Here is a 20,865-nt window from a genome sequence, read left to right on the forward strand (position 1 = left end):
TGGACTGATGAAACGCTCCAGACTAGAACACCCCCCTAGTCACGCTCTGACCTATTGCATCATAGTGAACCCCCAGGGCTCTCTGTGGTCAGGGAGTGACACAAGCAGTAGCATACTATAGCCCTCTATGTAGAAAACAAGAGAGAGAGACAAGCAGTAGCATACTGTAGCTACTATAGCCATCTATGTAGAAAACAAGAGAGAGAGACAAGCAGTAGCATACTGTAGCTACTATAGCCCTCTATGTAGAAAACAAGAGAGCGAGACAAGCAGTAGCTACTATAGCCATCTATGTAGTATCACACCTGCTCCCGCTCCCCCTCTCTGTTCCTCGAGGGCGCCAGGCTGCCCATCATTACGTACACCTGTCACCATCATTACACGCATTGCACTCACCTGGACTCCTTCAGTTTGTTGATTTCCGCCTCTATATCTGTCTGTTCCTCAGTTTGATCCCGTGTCAGCTTCATTGTGGTTTTGTTCCCTCCCCCCTCCAGACGCTGTTCTTGTTTTGTTTGATTTTCTTAATTCCTTGAAATGTTCGCTCCTTGTACTTGCTTCTCTTCTCCAGTGTCGGTCCTTCCATGTAGAAAACAAGAGAGAGACAAGCAGACACAGAGAAAGAAAGAGAAAAAAAGACACAGAGAGAGACGCAGCAACGAATACTTAAGTATAATTGTTAGGCTATTTGATGTGTAATTTGGATTAAAAGTTTATAAACAGCAGCTCAATGATGTAGATGGCTATAGGTAGTAGGCTACACTGCATAATGAAATAATCCCTAGTAAACTAGTGATTTGAGGGTGGGTTGACTGTATTACTTGCCATTGATAGGCTGGTTTTGCGCACAACAACTTTCTATCCAAGCTGGGAGAGAGTGCAGAGATGGCTCATGACATGCAGGTTCGGGTAGGTTGATTGGAATTTTCTAACTTCAATTACTGAACCAGCAATTACATTATTGCCACTAGCCAGAAGTCTAAATGTCAGCAGTGCAATACCATCTATACTGTAGCTTCGTGAAATTTTAGGCTTAACATGAGACCATTCTGACCAAATAGGCCTATCGATAAACATTTATGCAAATCAAATCAACAGATGTCACAAAGTGCTTATACAGAAACCCCCAGCCTAAAACCCCAAACAGCAAGCAATGCAGATGTAGAAGCACTAGCTAAAGCAAAGCTATAGGCTACATGTATACGCGTAGCACGCTCTCCAGCAGGTGTATTTCACTGGTCACCCCCAAAGCCAATTCCTCCTTCGGCCGCCTTTCCTTCCAGTTCTCTGCTGCCACTGACTGGAACGTACTGCAAAAATCACTGAAGCTGGAGACTCATACCTCCCTCACTAGCTTTAAGCACCAGTTGTCAGAGCAGCTCACAGATCACTGCACCTGTACATAGCCCATCTGTAAATAGCCCATCCAACTACCTCATCCCCATACTGTTATTTATTTGATTTATTTTGCTCCTTTGCCCAGTATCTCTACTTGAACACTCATCTTCTGCACATACATCACTCCAGTGTTTAATTGCTAAATTGTAATTATTTCGCCACCATGGCCTATTTATTGCCTTACCTCCCTAATCTTACCTCATTTGGACACACTGTATATAGACTTTCAATTGTGTTATTGACTGTAAGTTTGTTTTACTCCATGTGTAACTCTGTGTTGTTGTTTGTGTCTAACTGCTTTGCTTTATCTTGACCAGGTCGCAGTTGCAAATGAGAACTTGTTCTCAACTTGCCAACCTGGTTAAATAAAGGGTTAGAGTTATATATATAAATACCTGGTTTAAAAAAGGTTAAATAAATACAAAAAAAACCATGCCTTGGCGCCACAGAAAGCCGATCATCGATTCGATATGCAGCCTCATGGACATGTCGCAATATCAGCACAATGGACGGGGATCGGTCGTCTAGTCCTTCTGTGTGGCTGCTTGGCTGACGCATTACATTTTTATTTTAGGGTTGGGGGGGAGGGAACTCCGAACTTGCGGGGGTCCAGAGAAACTGCATTATGCCAGTGCCTCTCACTTATCACCAGTTAGTTAGCCTATTGTTGCACAACTTAATTGTTCTAGAGAGTCTGTGTACTCTACTGTGTACTGTGTTTGTTATTGTTCCCGCAAAAAAATGCCTTCAAACATCCCACCCGGGGGGTCCGTGTTCCGCTCCGGTGCTATTGGGAGGTGGTACAAAAGCATGATGGTGGTAAGACAGCTGAATAGAGAACCAGGCGGTAACCTGAGCTGCCGCGCTGAGCGCATTTTGTGGCCTCTCTCTGTGATCAGTCCCTGATTGCCCTAGAATGGGAGAGAAACCTTTGGGAGTGGACCGCATTAGACTTGCATTATTCAACAGCGTAGTTTGAGAGAAACGGGTAGAACAGAGAGAGAGGGGGAGAGGGAGAGCGAGAGAGACAACAGTCCGAGCTAGTGAAGAAGAGAGAGAGAGAGAGAGGGAGGAAGCTTGTGGCTAAACGCTCAATGTCATTCAAGACATAACTGCTGCAAGCTCGAGAAAGAGGATCATCTGTTCCGCTGCATATCAACGGTAACCGGTAACTGGTAACTGTAAACCGGGTGCATCAATAGCGTTGCGCATTATTCCCTCCGGGTCGACAGAAGTGTACCGCGAAGTGTTTTTTCCTACCGTAGCATTGCCGGTATCTTAAGCATCTAAACGATAAGGCACGTTTGGAATCCAGACAGATCAGGGTTTGATGCCTGATGCAGTGAACAGGTATGAGTTGTCAGTGTTACCCAAACCTGGTTTTCTGTTTGTTTTTATGACACAGCTGATTCAAATAATGAACTAATAATCCACTGTTCATCTGAGTCGGGGGTGCACCCCCTGGGGTCCTGAGGACCAGGTTTTGGAAACCCTACGTTAGTTATTAGTCATTGATGCATCACTCTGTGTTCGTCTTTAATTAACAAGAGTTCCTGTTTGTGGTTAATATGTAGTCCAAAATTACAATTTAAGTATGTCATCAGCTTCGCACGTGTTTCCATGTGTTCATATGACATGTAAAGGTCATCATGTGTTCATTTAGTTAGTAAAAGTGTTGTACTGGTGGTGAGGATACGTGACACCTGATACTGCATCCTGCAAGAGAGAGGGAGACAGAGAGAGAGAGAGAGAGGCAGAGAGAGAGAGAGAGAGACAGAGAGTGTGAGAGCGAGAGAGACAGAGAGCGAGAGAAAGAGAGAGAGAGGGAGAGAGAGAGAGAGAGACAGAGAGCGAGAGAGAGAGAGAGAGAGAGAGAGAGAGGGAGGGAGAGATGGAGAGAAGCCCTAAACAGGTCAGCGGAGCTAGCTGACTGACTGCAGAAGTTTCTCTCTCTCTCTCTCTCTCTCCTGCAGCACTGTATGTAGCCTACTGTGGCCAATGACTGAGGGAGGGAGGGAGGGAGGTTGGCAACTGCTGTGTGTGTTGCAGTCAGAGCCCTAAACTCTGGGTGTCAGATATGGGAATGCATCCCAAATGCCACCCTATTCCCTATATATGGTGCACTACTTTAGACCAGAGCCCTATGCTGTTTAGTGTGCTATCTGGGATGCAGAGATAGTGAATGAGTGGCAGACTGTCTGTTAGTCTGTCAATGACTCCACAGCTCCAAGACACAGACAGTCCACGGTGAATGAGTTAGTCTCTCACTGACTCCACAGCTCCAAGACACAGACAGTCCACGGTGAATGAGTTAGTCTCTCACTGACTCCACAGCACCAAGACACAGACAGTCCACGGTGAATGAGTTAGTCTCTCACTGACTCCACAGCTCCAAGACACAGACAGTCCACGGTGAATGAGTTAGTCACTCACTGACTCCACAGCTCCAAGACACAGACAGTCCACGGTGAATGAGTTAGTCTCTCACTGACTCCACAGCTCCAAGACACAGACAGTCCACGGTGAATGAGTTAGTCTCTCACTGACTCCACAGCTCCAAGACACAGACAGTCCACGGTGAATGAGTTAGTCTCTCACTGACTCCACAGCTCCAAGACACAGACAGTCCACGGTGAATGAGTTAGTCTCTCACTGACTCCACAGCACCAAGACACAGACAGTCCACGGTGAATGAGTTAGTCTCTCACTGACTCCACAGCTCCAAGACACAGACAGTCCACGGTGAATGAGTTAGTCACTCACTGACTGTAATACAGCAGAACAGAGTCTATCACCATGGTAATATTAATGTGTTGTAATACAGTAGAACAGGGTCTATCACCATGGTAATGTTGTAATACAGCAGAACAGGGTCTATCACCGTGGTAATGTTAATGTGTTGTAATACAGCAGAACAGGGTCTATCACCATGGTAATATTAATGTGTTGTAATACAGTAGAACAGAGTCTATCACCATGGTAATGTTAATGTCTTATAATACAGTAGAACAGGGTCTATCACCATGGTAATGTTAATGTGTTGTAATACAGTAGAACAGTGTCTATCACCATGGTAATATTAATGTGTTGTAATACAGTAGAACAGAGTCTTTCACCATGTTAATGTGTTGTAATACAGTAGAACAGTGTCTATCACCATGGTAATGTTGTAATACAGTAGAACAGAGTCTATCACCATGGTAATGTTAATGTGTTGTAATACAGTAGAACAGAGTCTATCACCATGGTCATATTAATGTGTTTCAATACAGTAGAACAGTGTCTATCTCCATGGTAATGTTGAAATACAGTAGAACAGAGTCTATCACCATGGTAATGTTGTAATACAGTAGAACAGTGTATATCACCATGGTAATGTTAATGTGCTGTAATACAGTAGAACAGTGTCTATCCCCATGGTAATGTTGAAATACAGCAGAACAGTGCCTATCACCATGGTAATGTTAATGTGTTGTAATACAGTAGAACAGAGTCTATCACCATGGTAATGTTAATGTGTTGTAATACAGTAGAACAGAGTCTATCACCATGGTAATGTTAATGTGTTGTTATACAGTAGAACAGAGTCTATCACCATGGTAATGTTAATGTGTTGTAATACAGTAGAACAGAGTCTATCACCATGGTAATGTTAATGTGTTGTTATACAGTAGAACAGAGTCTATCACCATGGTAATGTTGTAATACAGTAGAACAGAGTCTATCACCATGGTAAGGTTGTATTACAGTAGAACAGAGTCTATCACCATGGTAATGTTAATGTGTTATAATACAGTAGAACAGAGTCTATCACCATGGTAATGTTAATGTGTTGTAATACAGTAGAACAGAGTCTATCACCATGGTAATGTTAATGTGTTGTTATACAGTAGAACAGAGTCTATCACCATGGTAATGTTAATGTGTTGTAATACAGTAGAACAGGGTCTATCACCATGGTAATGTCAATGTGTTGTAATACAGTAGAACAGAGTCTATCACCATGGTAATATCAATGTGTTGTAATACAGTAGAACAGTGTCTATCCCCATGGTAATGTCAATGTGTTGTAATACAGTAGAACAGAGTCTATCACTATGGTAATGTTGTAATACAGTAGAACAGTGTCTATCCCCTTGGTAATGTTGTAATACAGTAGAACAGTGTCTATCACCATGGTAATGTTAATGTGTTGTAATACAGTAGAACAGTGTCTATCACCATGGTAATGTTAATGTGTTGTAATACAGTAGAACAGAGTCTATCACCATGGTAATGTTAATGTGTTGTAATACAGTAGAACAGGGTCTATCACCATGGTAATGTTAATGTTTTGTAATACAGTAGAACAGGGTCTATCACTATGGTAATATCAATGTGTTGTAATACAGCAGAACAGAGTCTATCACTAGACCTCAGGTATCAGGTTTATGGCAGTATGGGTCTACTAGGCCTCAGGTATCAGGTTTATGGCACTGTGAGTCAACTAGGGCTCAGGTATCAGGTTTATGGCAGTATGGGTCAACTAGGCCTCAGGTATCAGGTTTATGGCAATATGGGTCTTAATAGGCCTCAGGTATCAGGTTTATGGCAGTAGGGGTCTACTAGGCCTCAGGTATCAGGTCTTTGGCAGTATGGGTCTACTAGGCCTCAGGTATCAGGTTTATGGCAGTATGGGTCTACTTGGCCTCAGGTATCAGGTTTATGGCAGTATGGGTCTACTAGGCCTCAGGTATCAGGTTTATGGCAGTATGGGTCAACTAGGCCTCAGGTATCAGGTTTATGGCAGTATGGGTCTACTAGGCCTCAGGTATCAGGTTTATGGCAGTATGGGTCTACTAGGCCTCAGGTATCAGGTTTATGGCAGTATGGGTCTACTAGGCCTCGGGTATCAGGTTTATGGCAGTATGGGTCTACTAGGCCTCAGGTATCAGGTTTATGGCAGTATGGGTCTACTAGGCCTCAGGTATCAGGTTTATGGCAGTATGGGTCAACTAGGCCTCAGGTATCAGGTTTATGGCAGTATGGGTCTACTAGGCCTCAGGTATCAGGTTTATGGCAGTATGGGTCTACTAGGCCTCAGGTATCAGGTTTATGGCAGTATGGGTCTACTAGGCCTCAGGTATCAGGTTTATGGCAGTATGGGTCTACTAGGCCTCAGGTATCAGGTTTATGGCAGTATGGGTCTACTAGGCCTCAGGTATCAGGTTTATGGCAGTATGGGTCTACTAGGCCTCAGGTATCAGGTTTATGGCAGTATGGGTCTACTAGGCCTCAGGTATCAGGTTTATGGCAGTATGGGTCTACTAGGCCTCAGGTATCAGGTTTATGGCAGTATGGGTCTACTTGGCCTCAGGTATCAGGTTTATGGCAGTATGGGTCTACTAGGCCTCAGGTATCAGGTTTATGGCAGTATGGGTCAACTAGGCCTCAGGTATCAGGTTTATGGCAGTATGGGTCTACTAGGCCTCAGGTATCAGGTTTATGGCAGTATGGGTCTACTAGGCCTCAGGTATCAGGTTTATGGCAGTATGGGTCTACTAGGCCTCGGGTATCAGGTTTATGGCAGTATGGGTCTACTAGGCCTCAGGTATCAGGTTTATGGCAGTATGGGTCTACTAGGCCTCAGGTATCAGGTTTATGGCAGTATGGGTCAACTAGGCCTCAGGTATCAGGTTTATGGCAGTATGGGTCTACTAGGCCTCAGGTATCAGGTTTATGGCAGTATGGGTCTACTAGGCCTCAGGTATCAGGTTTATGGCAGTATGGGTCTACTAGGCCTCAGGTATCAGGTTTATGGCAGTATGGGTCAACTAGGCCTCAGGTATCAGGTTTATGGCAGTATGGGTCTACTAGGCCTCAGGTATCAGGTTTATGGCAGTATGGGTCTACTAGGCCTCAGGTATCAGGTTTATGGCAGTATGGGTCTACTAGGCCTCAGGTATCAGGTTTATGGCAGTATGGGTCTACTAGGCCTCAGGTATCAGGTTTATGGCAGTATGGGTCTACTAGGCCTCAGGTATCAGGTTTATGGCAGTATGGGTCTACTAGGCCTCAGGTATCAGGTTTATGGCAGTATGGGTCTACTAGGCCTCAGGTATCAGGTTTATGGCAGTATGGGTCTACTAGGCCTCAGGTATGGCGATACTTCACAGTTTTATTTAACGCTATGCTAATACTTGGAACTAAGAAAGCTGCTATTCGACTATAACTTTTGTGTACCGTTTAAATCTCATCTCTTTAACTTTGATTATCGATGTAATATAGCCTTTGAAATGACCTTTGTTTGTAAAATTAATGTTCGTTTTTGCACAATCTGAGTTTTGTATTCTCTGTTCGGTGGTTTCTTCGGAAGCGCGTCTGAAGGTAACATCACATACCTGTGGCTCAAGTCTAGAATTGGATTACCTCTATAGTAATGTTAATGGGCTCTCCTGTCTATGTAGGTAACATTAATTGATTTATTTTGACCTTTATTTAACTAGTCAAGTCAGTTAAGAACAAATTCTTATTTACAATGACGGTCTACCGGGGAACAGTGGGTTAACTGCCTTGTTCAGGGGAAGAACGGCAGATTTTTACCTTGTCAGCTCGGGGATTCAACCCAGCAATGTTTTGGTTACTGGCCCAACGCTCCAACCACTTTGCTACTTGCCTCCCCATGGCCACATGATGATATTGTCTGTGTCCCTTCACCCTACATAGTGCACTATATAGGGAATAGGGTTCTATAGGGTCCTGGTCTAAAGTAGTGCACTACATATGGAATAGGGTTCCATAGGCCTCTGGTCTAAAGAAGTGTACTAATTAGGGAATAGGGTTCCATAGGGCTCTGGTCTAAAGAAGTGTACTATATAGGGAATAGGGTTATTTAGGGCTCTGGTCTAAAGTAGTGCACTATACATAGGGAATAGGGTTCTTTAGGGCTCTGGTCTAAAGTAGTGCACTATAAATAGGGAATAGGGTTCCATAGGGCTCTGGTCTAAAGTAGTGTACTATATAGGGAATAGGGTTCCATAGGGCTCTGGTCTAAAGTAGTGCACTATATAGGGAATAGGGTTCTATAGGGCTCTGGTCTACAGTAGTGCACTATACAGAGAATAGGGTGCCATTTGTCCAGCGGTCTGCTGTCCTCTGATCCAGATTTGAAGCCTTCAGGAAATTACATTGTAGAAATCAATAGTCATTGTTTCCCAGGACAGGACAGAGCCCATGTGGATGGCACAGTTCCATTTTGATTGGCCATTTACTCAGAGCAGGATGTTATGCAATACCTTGCTTAAATAAACTGAAAGTATTTTGTATGGGATTACAATTGTTGCTCTAATTTCAACTAGATTTGTCCTACATCACATTGAGTTACTCATTATCTAAGCACACAATTAGTAACCTACTCGGTTGACAGGTGTTTCTGACAGGATGCTAATGGCTATAGGAAGGTGTCTGCTGTTTCGCTGCTTCCTCTCACTGTAACAGGATGAGCCATACCTTTAAACCTAGTAACTGGAGGAGGAACTGTCCCTTTAAAACTAGTAACAGGAGGAGGAACCATCCCTTTAAACCTAGTAACTAGAGGAACCATCCCTTTAAACCTAGTAACAAGAGGAGGAACTGTCCCTTTAAAACTAGTAACAGGAGGAGGAACCATCCCTTTAAACCTAGTAACAGGAGGAGGAACCATCCCTTTAAACCTAGTAACAGGAGGAGGAACCATCCCTTTAAAACTAGTAACAGGAGGAGGAACCATCCCTTTAAACCTAGTAACAGGAGGAGGAACCATCCCTTTAAACCTAGTAACTGGAGGAACCATCCCTTTAAACCTAGTAACAGGAGGAGGAACTGTCCCTTTAAAACTAGTAACAGGAGGAGGAACCATCCCTTTAAACCTAGTAACAGGAGGAGGAACCATCCCTTTAAACCTAGTAACAGGAGGAGGAGCCATCCCTTTAAACCTAGTAACTGGAGGAACCATCCCTTTAAACCTAGTAACAGGAGGAGGAGCCATCCCTTTAAACCTAGTAACTGGAGGAGGAACTGTCCCTTTAAACCTAGTAACAGGAGGAGGAACCATCCCTTTAAAGCTAGTAACTGGAGGAGGAGCCATCCCTTTAAACCTAGTAACTGGAGGAACCATCCCTTTAAACCTAGTAACTGGAGGAACCATCCCTTTAAACCTAGTAACTGGAGGAGGAACTGTCCCTTTAAACCTAGTAACTGGAGGAGGAACTGTCCCTTTAAACCTAGTAACTGGAGGAACCATCCCTTTAAAGCTAGTAACAGGAGGAACCATCCCTTTAAACCTAGTAACTGGAGGAGGAACTGTCCCTTTAAACCTAGTAACTGGAGGAGGAACTGTCCCTTTAAACCTAGTAACTGGAGGAGGAACTGTCCCTTTAAACCTAGTAACTGGAGGAGGAACTGTCCCTTTAAACCTAGTAACAGGAGGAGGAACCATCCCTTTAAACCTAGTAACAGGAGGAACCATCCCTTTAAACATAGTAACAGGAGGAGGAACCATCCCTTTAAACCTAGGAACTGGAGGAGGAGCCATCCCTTTAAACCTAGTAACTGGAGGAGGTGCCAGCCCTTTAAACCTAGTAACTGGAGGAGGAACTGTCCCTTTAAACCACATATGTCAGAGTCAAGGCCCGCGGGCCACATCCGGCCCGCAAGAAGGTTTTTTACGGCCCCTGGGATGATCTTGATTTATTATTAGAACCGGCCCGCAGCAAGCCGGCAGCCCGCAGATCTTTTACACGCACCAATACTACATTTCCCACAATGCAAAGGTGACGCACCGAGCAGTAGGCTGCTTCATTTCAATATTTATTGGCACAGCAGTCGTCAGCATCACAGTAAAATTAACTTTCAGATACCCATCAAAAATGGCAAAACGGAAGGTGGATACTGAGAACCGGGGGTTTCAAACAAGGTGGGAGTCGGAGTATATGTTCACGAAGGTAGCTGGAAAACCTGTGTGTCTTCTGTGTGGAGAAAGTGTGGCGGTACTGAAAGAGTATAATCTGAGACGACATTATGAAACGAAACACGCGGACAAAAACAAGAATATGGACATGGAACAAAGGCTACAAAAGGCAGAGGAATTAAAACGAGGCCTCAAATCTCGACAGGCTCTGTTCAAAAAAGCCAAATCACAAGGCCAGGCTGCTGTCAAGGCCAGTTTTATTTTGGCAGAAGAGATCGCTAAATCAGCCCGGCCATTTACGGAGGGGGATTTCATCAAAAACTGCATGATTAAAGTTTGTGACGAAGTTTGCCCAGAAAAAAGGCAACTCTTTTTAAATGTGAGTCTGAGCAGAAACACCATTGCCGAGAGAGTAGACCAGTTGTCCATCAATCTAAAAGAGCAGCTTGTGAAAAAGGGAAAAGATTTTATTGCATATTCCTTGGCTGTGGATGAGAGCACCGACATTTCTGACATTGCCCAGTTGTCAATTTTCATCCGCGGAGTGGACTCCAACCTAAGCGTGACAGAGGAGTTTTTGGCTTTACGTCCTATGCATGGCACAACTACGGGGCATGATTTGTATGAAGAGGTGTCAAGATGTGTAAATGAGATGGAGCTGCCTTGGGAAAAACTCGTGGGTTTGACAACCGACGGAGCACCTGCGATGTGTGGACACAGGAGCGGACTGGTGGCGAAGATACGGGAAAAGATGCAAGAGGAAAACGCGACAGGTGAGCTGACAGCTTATCATTGTATCATACACCAGGAAGCGTTGTGCGGTAAAGCCTTGAAAATGGAGCATGTAATGAGCATCATCACGCGCACAGTTAACTTTATCAGAGCCAAAGGTTTGAATCACCGCCAGTTCAAGGCATTTCTGACGGAGTTAGAAACGGAGCATGGTGATTTGCCTTATCACACAGAGGTGCGATGGCTAAGCCAGGGAAAGGTGCTTCAAAGATGTTTCGAGCTTCGTGAGGAGATTTGTCTGTTCTTGGACAGCAAAGGGAAAGACACAACACAACTCCGAGACGAAATGTTTCTGTGTGAAATGGCTTTTCTGTGTGACATTACGAGTCATCTGAATGCAATAAACTTGCAGCTGCAGGGTCGGGATCGTGTCATCTCTGATATGTACAGTACAGTGAAGGCATTTAAAACCAAACTGACTCTGTGGGAGACGCAGATGCGGAAAGAAAATTTGAGCCACTTTCCCAGCTGCCAGACCATGAAAGAGAAGCTCTCTACCAGTGCGTTCCCGAGCACACAGTTGGCTGATAAAATAGGTATGCTTGCCGCTGACTTTCGACGCCGATTTGCTGACTTTGAAGCACAAAAAAGCAGGTTGGAACTGCTCGGTAACCCATTTGCTGTTGACGTGGAAAGCTCACCACCAAACCTCCAAATGGAGTTGATTGACCTCCAATGCAATGATGCACTGAGGGCAAAATATGCGGCAGTGGGTGCTGCGGAGTTCGCCCGTTTCCTCCCCGGCACAATGCCCCAGCTGCGCATCCAGGCTGCTCAAACGTTGTCTATGTTTGGCAGCACATACCTGTGTGAACAACTGTTTTCTTTGATGAACCTGAACAAAACATCACACAGAAGTCGACTTACTGCTGAACACCTCCACTCAATTCTGAGGATTTCTTCAGCTCAGAGCCTTACCCCGAACATTGATGAACTTGTGGAAAAGATGGGACACCACCAAGTATCACCCTCAACCTCAAACAAGTGAACATTACTGTGCAATCACATATTTAGAGTTTTTACTCAGTTCAAGTTTAAAAGTTAAAATTTAATATTTGTTTTCACTGCATGTTACTTCTCCTTAAACAAAGTGTTGTTTTTGATTAATAGATTTTTGCACTTTATTTTTTTGTATTTCAATCCAATTATATTTTAAAAATATTTCAGTTGAGTGGATGATAGAAAATTGCTATTATTGTTTTTTCTTTGAAGTAAATTTAGCCCACTTTTGCTAAAATAGAAAATATAGTCTACTGATGGTGCCTTGAATACCGGTTTCTTTCATTTAATGTTCATGTTATGGGGATATTTATATAAAGGAAATTTGTCTTTTGTGTCTGTTGAAAATTAAAGATTACTGACAGAGCCATAAGAAAATATTGCTTTATTTATCTGATCATATTGTAATATATTTGTTAGGTTTTCAGTAGGTTCAATTAGGTTCACTAGACTATATGCGTCATTTAAAAATTTTTCAATGAACATTCGAACAGTCCGGCCCTCGTCTTGTAGCTGATTTTTTTATTTGGCCCTCCGTCCATTTGACTTTGACACCCCTGCTTTAAACCTAGTAACAGGAGGAGGAGCCATCCCTTTAAACCTAGTAACAGGAGGAGGAACCATCCCTTTAAACCTAGTAACTGGAGGAGGAGCCATTCCTTTAAACCGAGTAACAGGAGGAGGAACCATCCCTTTAAACCTAGTAACAGGAGGAACCATCCCTTTAAAGCTAGTAACTGGAGGAGGAACTGTCCTTTTAAAACTAGTAACAGGAGGAGGAGCCATCCCTTTAAACCTAGTAACTGGAGGAACCATCCCTTTAAACCTAGTAACTGGAGGAGGAACTGTCCCTTTAAACCTAGTAACTGGAGGAGGAACCATCCCTTTAAAACTAGTAACAGGAGGAGGAACCATCCCTTTAAAACTAGTAACAGGAGGAGGAACCATCCCTTTAAACCTAGTAACTGGAGGAGGAGCCATCCCTTTAAACCTAGTAACAGGAGGAGGAACCATCCCTTTAAACCTAGTAACAGGAGGAACCATCCCTTTAAACCTAGTAACTGGAGGAGGAGCCATCCCTTTAAACCGAGTAACAGGAGGAGGAACCATCCCTTTAAACCTAGTAACTGGAGGAGGAACCATCCCTTTAAACCGAGTAACAGGAGGAGGAACCATCCCTTTAAACCTAGTAACTGGAGGAACCATCCCTTTAAACCTAGTAACTGGAGGAGGAACCATCCCTTTAAACCTAGTAACTGGAGGAGGAGCCATCCCTTTAAACCTAGTAACTGGAGGAACCATCCCTTTAAACCTAGTAACAGGAGGAGGAGCCATCCATTTAAACCTAGTAACTGGAGGAGGAGCCATCCCTTTAAACCTAGTAACTGGAGGAGGAACCATCCCTTTAAACCTAGTAACTGGAGGAGCCATCCCTTTAAACCTAGTAACTGGAGGAGGAACTGTCCCTTTAAACCTAGGAACTAGAGGAGGAACCATCCCTTTAAACCTAGTAACAGGAGGAGGAACCATCCCTTTAAACCTAGTAACTGGAGGAGGAGCCATCCATTTAAACCTAGTAACTGGAGGAGGAGCCATCCCTTTAAACCTAGTAACTGGAGGAGGAACCATCCCTTTAAACCTAGTAACTGGAGGAGGAGCCATATCTTTAAACCTAGTAACTGGAGAAGAAGCCATCCCTTTAAACCTAGTAACTGGAGAAGGAGCCATCCCTTTCAACCTAGTAACTGGAGGAGGAGCCATCCCTTTAAACCTAGTAACTAGAGAAGGAGCCATCCCTTTAAACCTAGTAACTGGAGGAGGAGCCATCCCTTTAAACCTAGTAACAGGAGGTGCCATCCCTTTAAACCTAGGAACTGGAGGAGGAACCATCCCTTTAAACCTAGTAACTGGAGAAGGAGCCATCCCTTTAAACCTAGTAACTGGAGGAGGAGCCATCCCTTTAAACCTAGTAACTGGAGAAGGAGCCATCCCTTTAAACCTAGTAACTGGAGAAGGAGCCATCCCTTTAAACCTAGTAACTGGAGGAGGAGCCATCCCTTTAAACCTAGTAACAGGAGGTGCCATCCCTTTAAACCTAGGAACTGGAGGAGGAACCATCCCTTTAAACCTAGGAACTGGAGGAGGAACCATCCCTTTAAACCTAGTAACAGGAGGAGGAGCCATCCCTTTAAACCTAGTAACAGGAGGAACCATCCCTTTAAACCTAGTAACAGGAGGAACCATCCCTTTAAACCTAGTAACAGGAGGAACCATCCCTTTAAACCTAGTAACTGGAGGAGGTGCCATCCCTTTAAACCTAGTAACTGGAGGAGGAGCCATCCATTTAAACCTCGTAACTGGAGGAGGAGCCATCCCTTTAAACCTAGTAACTGGAGGAGGAGCCATCGCTGTAAACCTGGCATCTCTGTCAGTCAGTTCAATTTTCCTTCAAACCTGAGCTTCCCTTCCTCTCCAGTTGTCTGGGGAGGATATGAGGATGTGCGGGGTGAGGTGGCGGAGGGGGGGGTGAAGGGGAATGGGGTGTGGTGGGGGGGTGAGGATAAGGGCTCAGGACGAACAGTCGACAGGAACACAGCTATCTTTTATGTCTTCCTGCAAACCTCACCCTGCTCTTCTCAGAAAACATGTTATGTAATCCCTATTGTCCTAATATGACTGTTGATGGTAGGAGGAGAGGGACAGGAGGAGTTGAGGTTAGGTGAAGGTGGAGCAGACCTGCTTTCAAATACTACATGAAATCATTTAAAAAATACTTGATCTGTTCTTGATTGAGTTTGTCTGGCTTAATTAATGAACCAATACAATATTCTCCAAACTGCTATAAACCTGTCCATCTGCCACTACAGGCAGCCTAGAGCAAACAATCAAAGTATTTGAAAGATTTCTAATAGTATTTGAACCCAGGTCTGGCTGTAAAGCCAACGTCATGACAACTGGAACAAGTCAGTAGGATGTGATCTGGAGTGTCTTGGGGTGTTAGCAGTGGAAGCTCATGTTCTTTTTGTGTCACTTGTTCAGTTGATGGCCATCTGTGGCTGGTTCTAGGAAGAAGAAACTGTGTTCCTGGGGATTGTGACGGAGCCCAACGCCTGCTAGTGAGAGGTTCATGTCTGTCTGTGGCTTCATGTGATACGATGTGGCCTCTTTCTTCACCATAGAATTAGAACGAGTAGAACGGATGTCCCCATTGAGGTCAATTATGTCATTATGAGTGGACTAGTGGCCATTTTGAGTGTCCCCATGGGAGCAAATTCTATTTCTGTTATCTTAGCCAATCGTCACACTCCATGTGTTACCATGGATGACAATTGTATCCTCTTTGTAATGTGGAGGTAACTATATCGTCAATTGTATCCTCTTTATAATGTGGAGGTACCTAAAATTGTCAATTATATCCTCTTTGTAATGTGGAGACAACTGTACCGTCATTTTTAAAAATCTGTATATGGCTGCTATACTGTACATACCACTGGAATACTGTTTCAGCCAATTAGCATCCAGGATTCAAACTACCCATTTTAGAAAGATAACTGGGTCATCTTTGTTTAACCGTAGTGTCTGATGTCCCATTTCTCTGTGTTGGTCAGTGTGATTCACAGTGTTAAAAACAGCATCAAGTTAGTCATATGTTTATAGAACAGACAGAGTAGCCGTGAAGACAGGACAGCAGAATGGAGACTTGGGTACATCCCATTCATTTTGATGAGAGTCCTTTCGGCCCTAACCTTAGTAGTGCACTATAGGGGTGGCAGTGTAGCCTAGTAGTTAGAGTGTAGAGGAGGCAGGTTGCCTAGTGGTTAGAGTGTAGAGGTGGCAGGTAGCCTAGTGGTTAGAGTGTGGAGGAGGCAGGTAGCCTAGTGGTTAGAGTGTGGGGGGGCAGGTAGCCTAGTGGTTAGAGTGTGGAGGAGGCAGGTTGCCTAGTGGTTAGAGTGTAGAGGAGGCAGGTAGCCTAGTGGTTAGAGTGTAGAAGAGGCAGGTAGCCTAGTGGTTAGAATGTAGAGGAGGTAGGTAGCCTAGTGGTTCGAGTGTAGAGGTGGCAGGTAGCCTAGTGGTTAGAGTGTAGAGGAGGCAGGTAGCATAGTGGTTAGAGTGTAGAGGAGGCAGGTAGCCTAGTGGTTAGAGTGTAGAGAGGGCAGGTAGCCTAGTGGTTAGAGTGTAGAGGAGGTAGGTAGCCTAGTGGTTAGAGTGTAGAGGTGGCAGGTAGCCTAGTGGTTAGAGTGTAGAGGCGACAGGTAGCCTAGTGGTTAGAGTGTAGAGGTGGCAGGTAGCCTAGTGGTTAGAGTGTAGAGGTGGCAGGTAGCCTAGAGGTTAGAGTGTAGAGGCGACAGGTAGCCTAGTAGTTAGAGTGTAGAGGAGGCAGTGGTTAGAGTGTAGGGGCGGCAGGTAGCCTAGTGGTTAGAGTGTAGGGGCGGCAGTTAGCCTAGTGGTTAGAGTGTAGAGGAGGCAGTGGTTAGAGTGTAGGGGCGGCAGGTAGCCTAGTGGTTAGAGTGTAGGGACGGCAGGTAGCCTAGTGGTTAGAGGGTAGAGGCGGCAGGTAGACTAGTGGTTAGAGTGTAGGGGCGGCAGGTAGCCTAGTGGTTAGAGTGTAGAGGGGGCAGGTAGCCTAGTGGTTAGAGTGTAGAGGTGGCAGGTAGTCTAGTGGTTAGAGTGTAGAGGTGGCAGGTAGTCTAGTGGTTAGAGTGTAGAGGCGGCAGGTAGTCTAGTGGTTAGAATGTTGGACTAGTAACCGAAAAGTTGCAAGTTCAAACCCCCGAGCTGACAAGGTACTAATCTGTCGTTCTACACCTGAACAGGCAGTTAACCCACTGTTCCTAGGCTGTCATTGAAAATAAGAATTTGTTCTTAACTGACTTGCCTAGTTAAATAAAGGTCAAATAAAAATAAAAATATATAAAAAATATAAGGAATAGGGTTCCATAGGACTCTGGTCTAAAGTAGTGCACTATATAGAGAATAGGGTTCCATAGGGCTCTGGTCAAAAGTAGTGTACTATATAGGGAATAGGGTTCCATAGGGCTCTTATCTAAAGTAGTGCACTATATAGAGAATAGGGTTCCATAGGGCTCTGGTCAAAAGTAGTGTACTATATAGGGAATAGGGTTCCATAGGGCTCTTATCTAAAGTAGTGCACTATATAGGGAATAGGGTTCCATAGGGCTCTGGTCTAAAGTAGTGCACTATATAGGGAATAGGGTTCCATAGGGCTCTGGTCTAAAGTAGTGCACTATATAGGGAATATGGTTCCATAGGACTCTTGGTGGTCTATAGCAGCTTCCCACCAGAATGGGCTTTAGGTGAGGCAGATACCTCATAATGACATCACAATACCTACTAATGGCATCACAATACCCCGTAATGACATCACAATACCCCATAATGACATCACAATACCTCCTAATGACATCACAATACCCCGTAATGACATCACAATACCCCATAGTGACAAAGAGAAAACAGGTTTTTAGACATTTTTTGCAAATGTATTAAAGATTTTAAACAAACATCTTATTTGAATAGGTATTCAGACCCTTTGTTATGGGAATCGACATTGAGCTCAGGTGCATCCTGTTTCCATTGATTATCCTTGAGATGTTTCTACAACTTGATTGGAGTCCACCTGTGGTAAATTCAATGAATTGGACATGATTTGAAAAGACACACAGCTGTCTATATTAGGTCCAACAGTTGACAGTGCATGTCAGAGCAAAAACCAAGCCATGAGGTCGAAGCAATTGTCCGTAGAGGTCTGAGACAGGATTGTGTTGAGATACATATCTGGGGAAGGGTAGCAAAACATTTCTGCAGCATTGAAGGTCCCCAAGAACACAGTGGCCTCCATCATTCTTAAATGGAAGAAGTTTGGAACCACCGAGACTCTTCCTAGAGCTGACGGGCCTTGGTCATGGAGGTTGCCAAGAACCTGATTGTCACTCTGACAGAGCTCCAGAGTTCCTCTGTGGAGATGGGAGAACCTTCCAGAAGAACAACCATCTCTGCAGCACTCCACCAATCAGGCCTTTATGGTAGAGTGGACAGACGGAAGCCACTCCTCAGTAAAAGGCACTTCACAGCCCGCTTGGAGTTTACCAAAAGGCACCTAAACATTCTCTGATCTGATGAAACCAAGATTTTATTGTTTGGACTGAATGCCAAGCCTTATGTCTGGAGAAAACCTGGCACCATCTCTACGGTGAAGCATTGTGGTGGCAGCATCATGCTGTGGGGATATAACTCAATCAGCGTTCAGGGATCAAGCCACCCAGTTTAGAAAGGCCATTATATAATATGATTGAGTTGATCATCTCTCTCTCATTACTGGAGCAAGAATTACAATATGATTGAGTTGATCATCTCTCTCTCTCATTACTGGAGCAAGAATTACAATATGATTGAGTTGATCATCTCTCTCTCATTACTGGAGCAAGAATTACAATATGATTGAGTTGATCATCTCTCTCTCATTACTGGAGCAAGAATTACAATATGATTGAGTTGATCATCTCTCTCTCATTACTGGAGCAAGAATTACAACAGAGTACAATCATAATAGCCTGCCGTGTATTCCTTATAGCTGTGTGTGTGTGTGTGTGTGTGTGTGTGTGTGTGTGTGTGTGTGTGTGTGTGTGTGTGTGTGTGTGTGTGTGTGTGTGTGTGTGTGTGTGTGTGTGTGTGTGTGTGTGTGTGTGTGTGTGTGTGTGTGAATAGTGTTCTCTGGTGGTCCCAACGGACTCTGAAACGACGTATTTAACTTTCCTCTTCAGTCTTAACAGTGAAGAATCATGGGAAACTGGCTAGAACACACAGGAGATACAGTATTATTATCCCCTGAGTAACTCTTATTTTTATACTGAACAAAAATCTAAACGCAACATGCAACAAGTTCATTTAAGGAATTCACTCAATTTACATAAATTAATTAAACACTTAATCTTTAGATTTCACATGACTGGGCATGGGTGCAGCCATAGGTGGGTCTGGGAGTGCATAGGCCCACCCCCACTTGGGAAACAGGCCCAGCCAATCAGAATTAGTTTTCACCAAACAAAAGGGATTTATTACAGACAGAAATTCCTCAGCGACCGCCCACAGACGATCCCACAGGTGAAGATGCTGGATGTGGAGGTCCTGGGTTGGCGTGGTTACACGTGGTCTGTGGTTGTTAGGACGGTTGGACGTACTGCCAAATTCTCTAAAACGACGTTGGAGGCAGTTTATGTTAGAGAAATGACCATTCAATTCTCTGCCAACATCCCTGGTGGACATTCTTGCAGTCAAGCATGCCAATTGCACGATCCCTCAAAACTTGAGACATCTGTGGCGTTGTGTTGTGTGACAAACCTGCACATTTTAGAGAGCCCTTTAATTGTCCCCAGCAGAAGGTGCACCTGTGTAATGATCATGCTGTTTAGTCAACTTATTGACATGCCACACCTGTTAGGTAGATGGATTATCTTGGCAAAGCATAAATGTTCACTAACAGGGATATAAACTAATTTGTGCACAACATTTTAGAGAAATCAGCTTTTTGTGTGTATGGAAAATGTTTGAGGATCTTTAATTTCAGCTCATGAAACATGAGACCAACACTTAACATGTTGCGTTTATATTGATGTTCAGTTTACTAGTTAGCTAGTTAGCTGTGGAACGGAGCAGAGGTCACCTGACAGAACCCATGATTCCTCCCACAAACACAGCTCCCTCCACCTCTCCCTCCCTCCACCTCTCCCTCCCTCCACCTCTCCCTCCCTCCCTCCCTCCACCTCTCCTGCCCCTCCACCTCCCTCCCTCCACCTCTCCTGCCCCTCCACCTCCAGCCCCTCCACCTCCCTCCCTCCACCTCTCCCTCCCTCCCTCTCTCCTGCACCTCCACCTCCTGCCCCTCCACCTCTCCTGCCCCTCCACCTCCCTCCCTCCACCTCTCCTGCCCCTCCACCTCCCTCCCTCCATCTCTCCTGCCACCACCTCTCCTGCCCCTCCACCTCCCTCCCTCCACCTATCCTGCCACTCCACCTCTCCTGCCACTCCACCTCTCCTGCCCCTCCACCTCCCTCCCTCCACCTCTCCTGCCACTCCACCTCTCCTGCCCCTCCACCTCCCTCCCTCCACCTCTCCTGCCACTCCACCTCTCCTGCCCCTCCACCTCCCTCCCGCCACCTCTCCTGCCACTCCACCTCTCCTGCCACTCCACCTCTCCTGCCCCTCCACCTCTCCTGCCACTCCACCTCTCCTGCCCCTCCACCTCCCTCCCTCCACCTCCCTCCCTCCACCTCTCCTGCCACTCCACCTCTCCTGCCCCTCCACCTCCCTCCCTCCACCTCCCTCCCTCCACCTCTCCTGCCCCTTGACCTCTCCTGCCCCTCCACCTCCCTCCCTCCACCTCCCTTACTGGCTCAGTAGTTGGTTATGCCCACTGAGCGGGAAACATTATTACTATTCACTGTTGTTCCACTGTGGTAATTGTGTGACTGAATACATTTGATGATTGTCATGAAACAGCCCTTTAAAGCAGTGTAACTATATAAAAGCCCTTTAAAGCAGTGTAACCATTTAAAAGCCCTTTAAAGCAGTGTAACTATATAAAAGCCCTTTAAAGCTGTGTAACTATTTAAAAGCCCTTTAAAGCAGTGTAACTATATAAAAGCCCTTTAAAGCAGTGTAACTATATAAAAGCCCTTTAAAGCAGTGTAACCATTTAAAAGCCCTTTAAAGCAGTGTAACCATTTAAAAGC

At 44.8% G+C, this 20,865-nt stretch overlaps 1 protein-coding gene across 3 annotated transcripts in view; it reads left to right on the forward strand.

The window, feature by feature from the left end:
* The window catches only part of LOC110536864 (A-kinase anchor protein 2), a 231,595-nt gene that overhangs the window by 156,758 nt on the left and 53,972 nt on the right, over positions 1 to 20,865 (forward strand). The window contains exon 1 of one of the 3 annotated variants that reach the window (XM_090191549.1): positions 2,229 to 2,748. The exons of the other annotated variants lie outside the window; for them this stretch is intronic. The gene's annotated coding sequence lies outside the window, so the exon portion shown is untranslated. Of the gene's footprint in view, positions 1 to 2,228; positions 2,749 to 20,865 lie in introns of those variants that run through there. 3 annotated transcript variants of the gene reach the window in all.

Source organism: Oncorhynchus mykiss, chromosome 12 (genome assembly GCF_057628025.1).
Source record: "Oncorhynchus mykiss isolate SJ-2025 chromosome 12, ASM5762802v1, whole genome shotgun sequence".
Taxonomy (NCBI): Eukaryota; Metazoa; Chordata; class Actinopteri; order Salmoniformes; family Salmonidae; genus Oncorhynchus; species Oncorhynchus mykiss.